The sequence below is a fragment of the Condylura cristata genome, unplaced genomic scaffold, assembly GCF_000260355.1.
Source record: "Condylura cristata isolate star-nosed mole 26May11 unplaced genomic scaffold, ConCri1.0 scaffold00056, whole genome shotgun sequence".
NCBI lineage: Eukaryota > Metazoa > Chordata > Mammalia > Eulipotyphla > Talpidae > Condylura > Condylura cristata.
Window position 1 is genome coordinate 1,052,993 of NW_004567157.1, and position 9,577 is coordinate 1,062,569.

Below are 9,577 nucleotides of genomic sequence, written 5' to 3' on the forward strand. Positions count from 1 at the left end.
TCTTTGCCTAAAATGCCCCAAGTTAATGTTTCCCAAATTGTTTTGGTTATTCAGGAGGTGAAGACTTCCTCAGACCAGAGGTACCAGTGTCCCAAGGAAGCAACAGAGGCTAGAAGCCATGGATAAGTGCTGATCCAGCAGGGAGGGTGGACACTTACTAAACCCAGAAGCCCAAATAACACAAGGGAACAACACAGGTGCATGGATCCTATAAGAACACTCTTAGTCATACACAGATATGGGAAACTTGGACACCTTGAAATCCCCCATCCCTACAAAAAAGTAGATCCCTAAAACAGAAACAAAGCAGGGAAACAGAAAAATACAATAGCAATAGCATAGGAGAAAATAAGTTCTTAGGGGAGTATTATTCTCACAGAAAAAAGGCATATCCAGAACCCATTCACAAAAACATGGAAGAAATTATTTTCTTATCAGAAACAGTATTCAAAATTGCTATGATAAGGCAATACAAATGTAGACGACTTCAACAACCCACTCTCAGAAATGAAAAGATCAATGAGACAAAATATAAACAGGGACACAATAGCCTTAATAAAAAATGTAGACCACAGGAGCCTAGCAGACATCAATAGGACAGTGTATGAAAATAAAAGTGCATACACATTTTTTCTCATGTGCACATGGATTATTTTACAAGATTGATAATGCATTGTGTCACAAGACAAACCTCAACAGATACATGAAAGTTGAAATCATACTAATTATATTTTCTGCCTATAAAGGAATTAAACTAGAAATCAACTATGAAAAGAAAGCAAAGAACTCCTCCATTACATATAAACTGAAAAACACAATAATGAAACAACAATAATGAGGAAAACAAAGAAGAAAATAAAAATAAAGTAAGAAAAATTATGAGGACACAACTTTCAAAAAATGTATGGAACACAACAAAAGCAGTAATAATAGGAAAGTATATAGCAATACAGGCCCAAATCAAGAAACAAGAAGGAATACAAGATACAACCCATCTTGAAGAAATAATAGAAAAAGAAAAGAAAAATCCCTGAAAACCAGTAGAAAGAAAATCAAAAAATTCAAGCAGAAATAAATGACATTGAAATAAAAATATAATCCAAAATATCAATGAAATCAAATGCTTCTTTTTAAAAATTAAACAGAACAAACAAACTTTTAGCTGAGCTCACAAAACAAAAAGAGAGAAAACTCAAATAGATGGGATCATAATTTTAAGAACAGAAATTACAAGACACAACAGCAATCCAGAGGATAATCAGAATAACAATGAATATTTATGTGCAAAAAAAGTTAAACAATCTAGATTAGATGGACAGATTCTTAGAACTATACAACCATCCAAAGTTGAATAAAAAATAAATAAAAAAAACTAAACAGAATAATCACAAGGAACAAAGTTGAAACTAATCAAAATCCTCCCTAAAAACAAAAGCTCATGACCAGCTGATTTCACAAGTTCTAGTCAGTATTCAAACATAAACTGGTTCCTATTCTACAAAAACTTTTTTAAAAATTTGTGAAAGCAGGAGTACAACCAAGTATCTATATGTATTGAAAAAAAAAAAGACAATACACAGGGGAAAAAAAACAACAGCCCATCACCCTAATAAACAAAGATGCAAAAATCCTCATTAAAATATTAACAAAACCAATCCAACAATGTATCAAAAGGTAATATACCATTACCAAATGGAACTTATTCCAGGGACACAAAAATGGTTCAGCATCAAGAAATCAACTAATATTGTCCAACACGTTGAAAATTAAGTAAATGAAATATATATATATATATGATCACATCAGTAGATGCTGATAAAGCATTTCACAAAGTTCAGCAATGAGTTTTTGAGAAAGACCTTCAAAATAATTTGGTAAAATGAATATACTCTGAAGGAAAAAAAGCAATTTATCACAAACCCACAGTTAAAATCATTATTAATGTTGGAAAAATAAATGCCTTCCCTTTGAGATCTGAAAGAAGACAAGGATGTCCATTTTCACCACTGCTTTAAAAATATGGTTGTGAAGTACTAGCTCTGGAAATTATTTGACATAAAACGTACATGAGGGAGAGGGTCAATATGAGTGCAAAGCAAGGACGATGAACTCACTGCCTCCAGGCTCACACAGGACAGATAAGAGTCAAAATGGACCATAGACTTACATACTATGAGTTTCGACTTAAATGAGGGCACCCTGGACTCACTAGATGGATGATAACTGAGGGTGACTCAGCATTTGGGGAGCTCTGTTAGGAGAACTCCAATCCAGGTAGGTGCCCAGGTACTAGGAAGTGCCTCATACCCAAGCTTACCCCATCTACACAGAAACCTGCAGGTACTACTCAGCTGTATGAGTTGACCACAACTGGAGAGGAAAGAAGCTCAGGGAAAGACTGCTCAGAGTGGGCACATAGAGCACTGGAGGTGTGGAGGGAGGACTGGCAGCCTGCAAAGCTGGGAGTCTTGCAGCACTTCTGACTCTCTCTATATCCCCCAACCCCACAGCAGAGGCCTGGAGACTTCTGCACCACTAAGGCGATGTCTTACAAGATGCACAGGTGTGAAGGTAAACAAAAACAGCGACTGTCTCAAAGAATAGGTCCAGCTGCAGGATATCTGCAACTCTTGTAATGTGCCACCCCACACCCCACCCCAACACATGATAACATCCAATCATAGAGGGAACCCGGGACATCAGAAGGCTAAAAAGAACAACAGGTGGGCAAGTGGGAGCTGCACTGCTGCTGGTGGGAGTGGTGGTAGAAAGACTAGCTAGGGAGCTTTCCTTCTGGCACTCCTCCTCCCCCAGACACCTATTTAAACAAGCTGGTCTGAAAACTGACTGGGAGAAGTCTCTGGCGCCATCAAGTGGGCAAAAAAACCCACAAGCCACACATACCTGAAATCAGGTGACTACCAGAATTACCAGGAGGAAACTTGTCAGGGCCAGCCATTGTGCTGGAGACCTTAGATTGCAGGAGACTCTGGGTGGAAAGATACCTCAAGAACTTCCTTACTAGCCCAACTACATCAGGGGACAAAAAAGAAAGTCAAATAAAACTGCAGACTCTGGGAAAGCTACTTCACTAAGTTGTAAAGTACTCCCCAGTAAACCAACCTAAAACCACAAAGACTAACTAACTGGGAGCCACCAGATATTCAGAGGCAATTCTTCCCTACACGTGGTGGTGTTTGCCATTTTTTTAATATGTTTATTTGGTTCCAGTACTTCTCAGCTGGTAGATATCTGTGCCCTTCCTTCATTCTTACATTAGTTTTCTGTTTTCTCTTTCCCCTTCCCATCCAACATTACTATTTCTGCATCTTCTATATCTGACACCTCCCTGTTATCTCCTCCTCGCCCTCTTCCCCCATTTAAACTTCATCTCCTCCTATCAACTTCCTCCATATCACATTTCCTTATCCCTTAAACTCCCATCCCACTCCCTAATCCCTCTTAAATCCATTATTTTACTGACATGCCTAGAAGAAGCAAGAAATTCAACAGAGAAAATCAGCCCATCCAGGCAATTCTTGCAGGCACCATCCAGAGAATAGGACTCAATGTGTTACCAGAAGAGGCTGAACAACACCAGAGACCCCTGACTGTTACTGGCAGAGATGACAGACAATTTCCACAAAGTGGAGGCTGGAAAAACAGTAGATTTTGAAACAAAACACAGCTCAGAACATCCTGCACAACTGAAGAGGCTAGAAGTCCCTCAGTCATCCTGAAAGAACATCCAGAAAGAATGTCGGCCAATAACAGTAACACAGTGTCTCAATGAATAGAAAGTATTAGAAAATACTTGATAGGGAAAAGAAGACAAACAAATATCCAAGAAGTCCAAAGGGGAAAAATTCACTGCAAAAAAATCAGTCAACAGAAATCAACAAATAAATAGAAGACCTGCTCAGCCTACCAGATATAGAATTTAAATCATTGTGATAAACAAACAAAAAGAAGAAGAGAAGGAAAAGTGGTATGAGGCAAGCTATCAAGGAATGGAAGAATGCAAACAAGGACATGAAAGAAATAAGAAAGAAAAAAATTATATGAGACAAGCAATCAACAAATTAAAGAAAGAAAACAAAACCCCAAGAAAGGAAAGAAAATAAATGCAGGAAATGAAAAGGCCACTAGAGGAGATAAAGAATGCTGGTAAAAATAATGAAAATAGAATAGATAAAATAGAAGAATGAATCAGCACCCCTGAACACACAGAAATAAAGAGAATCAAAACAGTAAAGGAAAGAGAAGTAAAAGGGAAAAGAAATCAAGAAACACATCAAGTGCCATCTGATACTATGAGGAAAGGAAATATCGAAGTTATAGGTATCTCACAACGTGAGAAGAAAGGCCAAGGAATTGAAAAATATTCACAGAGACAAAAGAAGAGAAATTCCCTAATATGAAGAAAGAGATGAAAGTAGACATCCAAGAAGCAAGAAGAACACAAAACTACCATGAAGTAGGAGAAATCCAACAAGAGACATCATAGTAAAACTACCAAGAATACAAGACAAGGGAAAGAAAATGAGAATGACATGAGGAAAGAAACAAATAATCTATAAAAGGAAACCAATCAGGCTGACAATAGACTTCTCTGAAGAAACACCCAGCAAGAAGAGAATGGAGGGACATACTCAACAAACTCCAAAGAATCAAATTCCAACCAAGAATACTCTATCCTGTGAAGCTCTCCTTCCTCTATGTAGCAAGAATAAGGACATTTTTCAGACAAACAGAAACTCCACAATTTTGTCATGACTAAACACCCAATCCAAAAAAAAATTTACAAGAAGTACTCAAACCAATCCAACACAAGAATGGACAACAGTTCAAAACAAGGAATAAAAGCACAAAAGCACCAAAAATTGGCAAATATAGGTGCCAGTATATCAATATTATCTCTAAATGTAAATGGCTTAAGCTCATCAATATAAAGACACCGAGTTGCAGGATGGGTAAAAAAAAAACAGAACCCAATGTTCTGCTGTCTATAGGAAACACAGCTACTACAAAAGATAAAAACAGATTGAAAATAAAAAGATAGAAAACAATCCTACCAGCAAATGGACCAAAAAAGAAGGTAAGAACAGCTATACTTATATTAGATGAAATAGCCTTCAAAGTAAAAAAGGTTAAAAGAGACACAGAAGGCCACTACATTAAGATTAAAGGAAAAATAAAACAAGAAGACATAACACTCATAACATATATACACCAAATGAAGGAGCACCAAAATATATCAGGAAACTACTCTCATCTATGAAAATGTATATCAGAGAAAATACATACATACTAGGAGGCTTCAGTACACCATTCTCAGCAATGGACAGATCAACAAGACAAAAAATAAGCAAGGACACTAAAGCTCTGAACAACGACCTAGACAATATTGAACTAATGGACATCTATAGAACACTAGAACACTGCACACCCAAAAATCTGAGTACATATATTGAGTACTCAAATCCACATGGGTCATTCTCTAGGATTGACCACATACGGGACACAAGTCAAATATCAATTAATACACTAAGATCGAAGTCATACAAACTATTTTCTCCGATCATGAAGGAATCAAAGTAGAAATAAATCATGTGAAGAAGGCAAGAAGCCCACCTACCACATGGAGACTGAAACCCACACTACTGGGGGACCATTGGATCAATGAGGAGATCAAAAAAGAAATTAAAAAATACCTGGAGAAGAATGACAATGAGGATACTACTCTCCAAAACACATTAAAAGCAGTTACAGGGCCCTCCCTGGTGGTGCAGCGGGTTAAAATACAGCAATAAGAAGCTTAAGCCACTTCCACATGAGTTCAATCCCCGCCTGCCCCGGAGGGGATCCACATGGTGCAGCAGACCCCTCCTGACCCGCCTGCTGCTCCCCTCAGCAGTGTACTTTGTCGATCTGCATGTTCTACTCCCCACTCTATCTCTGGTGAATCCTCTCACCCTCTGTATCTCTGGCCTATATCCCAGTTGTGTATGAATAAATGAATTTTAAAAAAGAAGCAGTTATAAGTGGAAATTATATAGCAATACAGGCTCACATAAAGAAACAAACAAACAAAAATAACTCAAAGAAACAACCTAATATTCCACCTTAAAGAACTGGAAAAAGAACAACAAAATAACCCAAAAGCCAGTAGAAGACAGGATTTAATAACAGTCAAAACAGAAATAAATGAAATGAAAGTAAGGGAAACAATCCGTAAAATGAGTGAAGCCAAAAATTGTTTCTTTGAAAAAAATAAACAAGATACACAGACCACTAGCCAGGCTCACAAAGAAAAATAAGAGAAAGCACAAATAAACAGGATCATAAACAAAAGATGAGAAATCACAACAGATACAGCAGAAATTAAAAGAATTATCAACAAATAATACAAAAGTTATATGCAAGCAAGTTCAATAATTTAGCAGAAATGGACAAATTCCTACAATTACCACCCAAAGCTAGATAAAGTGGAAATAGAACAATTAAACAGGCCAATTACAAGCAAGGACATTGAAGAAGTAATTAAAAACCTACCCAAAAATAAAAGCCCAGGACCACATGGATTTACAAATGATTTTTTTTAAAGATTTATTTATTTATGCATACAGAGCTGGGGTACAAGCCAGAGGTGCAAGGGCAATGAGAGGATTCACCAGAGACAGAGTGGGGAGCAGAATTGCAGATCATCGAAATACACTGCTGAGGGGAGCAGTGGGTAGGTCATGAGAGGTCTGCTATGCCATGTGGATCACCTCCGGTGTGGGGATCGAACTCATGCTGAAGGGGCTTTAGCTTCTTAGTGCTTGCTGTACTTCAACCCACTGTGCCACAAGGGAGGGCCTTACAAATTAATTTTACCAAATGTTCAGAAAAGAACTAGTGCCTATTCTACACCGACTCATCCAAAAAAAATCGGAAAAGAAGGAAAACTACCACAAACGTTCTACAAAGCCAACATCACACTAATACCAAAACCTAACAAAGAAAACACACAAAAAAACTTCAGACCAATCTCCCAAATGAACACCGATGAAAAAATCCTCAACAAAATCTTAGCTAACAGAATCCAACAATGCATTAAAATAATAAGACACCATGAACGAGAGGGCTTTATCCAAGGAACACAAAGTTCAACATTAGAAAATCAATTAATGTAATCCACACTTCAACCAACAGAAAAGTAAAAACCACATAATCATATCAATAGATGTGGAGAAGGCATTCGGCAAAGTTCAAACCCATTTATGTTTAAGGCCCTCGAAATCCTTGGAATAAAAGGAACATAACTCAACATGATAAAAGCCATATATGACAAATTCACAGCCAATATTATCCTCAATGGAGAAAAGCTAAAAGCCTTTCCTTTGAGATCAGGAAAAAGACAAGGGTGTCTACTATTGTCACTGTTCTTCAACATAACATTGGAAGTTCTAGCCAGAGTAATAAGACAGGTAAAATATATACAAGGAATCCAAATAGGGAGAGAAGATGTAAAACTGCCCTTATTTGCAGATGTTAATTTACATGGAAAACCCTAAAATCTCCATAGAGAAACTAATCAAAATCATCAACCAGTTCAGTAAGGTAGCAGGATATAAAATCAACACATAAATGGCAGAGGCCTTCCTATACATAAACAACCAATTAGAAGAAGCAGAAATTTTTTTTAAAAATCCTCTTTTCAATTAAAACAAAAAGAAGCAAATACCTGGGAATCAACCTAACAAAAGAGGTAAAATGACCTATGCAAAGAAAATTACAAAACAATGTTAAAAGAAATACAAGAAGACACTATGAAATTGAAAGACATCCCCTGCACATGGATCGGGAGAAATAAACATCATCAAAACATCCATCCTACCAAAAGTGCTATACAAATTTAACCCTATCACAGTAAACATTTCAAAGGAATTCTTCAAAGGAATAGAACAAATATTGATGAGATTCATATAGAACCACAAGAGATAGCCAAAACTCTCATGACTAAAAAGAGAACGGAGGCATCACAATCCCAAAATTCAAGCTATACTACAAAGCCATAATAATCAAAACTGCATGGTACTCAAAAAAGAACAGATATGTGGACCAGGGATTTGAATAGAAACCCAGATATAAACCCACCGGTTGATGGGCAGCTAATCTTTGACAAAGGAGCAAAGAAGATACAATGGAAGAAAGATTGTTCAACAAAGGATCCTGGGAAAACTGGGAAGCTACATGCAGAAAATTAAATGAGATCACTACCTCACAACATGCACAAAAACCAATTTGAAGTGGATTAAAGACTTAGACATAAGAATGGAAATCATAAAATACCTGGAAGCAAAGATGGGTGAAACACAGCACTACATCCACTTCAGTACTATCAAAAAAGACACTTCTCCAAAGAGGAAATGCAGATGGCCAACAAACATATGAGAAAATATTCAACATCACTTGTAATAAGGGAGAGGCAAATTAAAACCACAATGAGATACTACCTCACACCACTGAGTATTGGCACATCTTAAAACAACTAGCAACAACAAATGTTGGTGAGGCTGTGGAGAATAAGGAACTCTCCTGCACTGTTGGTGGGAATGCAAGCTAGTACAACCACTATGGAAAACTGTTTAGAGGTTTCTCAAAGTGTTAAAAATGTAGTTTCCATATAACCCAGCAATCCCACTCCTAGATATCTACCCAAAAGACACAAAAACACTGATTCAAAAAGACACCTGCACCACCATGTTTATTGCTGCTTTATTTACAATAGGAAAGACATGGAATCAACCTAAATGCCCAAAAGTAGATGACTTGGTTAAAAAGATGTGGTACATATATATAATGGAATATTACTCAGCAATTAAAAAAGATAAACACATGCCTTTTGCAGCAACATGGATGGAGCTGGAAAAGATCATACTTAGTGAAATAAACTAGAAAGAAAAGGAAAAATACTGGATGATTTCACTCATAGCAGGAGCCTAAAGGACCAGGGGAAACATTAGTAAGGATAATAAACAACTATATACCAGAGGCATTTTACGGGGTTGGAGTGGGGAATGGAATAAAAAGTGCAGAGGGGGGGATTGCACTGGACTATAGTTATGGCACACAGGTGATTTGGTGATGGGAAGCCCACGGGGATTACAACTGAGATGGAAAAGGGCACAAAATGATGTAAAAAACTATTATATTATTTAAAAAAAAAAAAGGTAAGTAAAGGAGGTCAGGAAGGGAATGTGCCTGAATTTTGGAATTTAGGACATGAAGCTGGGCCCTCCCTGGTGGCGCAGTGGGTTAAAGCGCAGCACTGAGAAGCTGAGGCCACTTCTGCATGAGTTCGATCCTGGCCTGCCCCAGAGGAAATCCACATGGCGAGGCAGAATTCTCCTGACCCACCCTCTGCTCCCCTCAGCAGTGTACTTCGTTGATCTGCCTGCTCTGCTCCCCACTCTGTCTCTGGTGAATCCTCTCACCCTCTGCATCTCTGGCCTGTACCCCAGTTCTGTATGAATAAATAAATCTTAAAAAAAAAATGAAGCTATGTCTGATTGGCTGGTGGAAAGGTTAT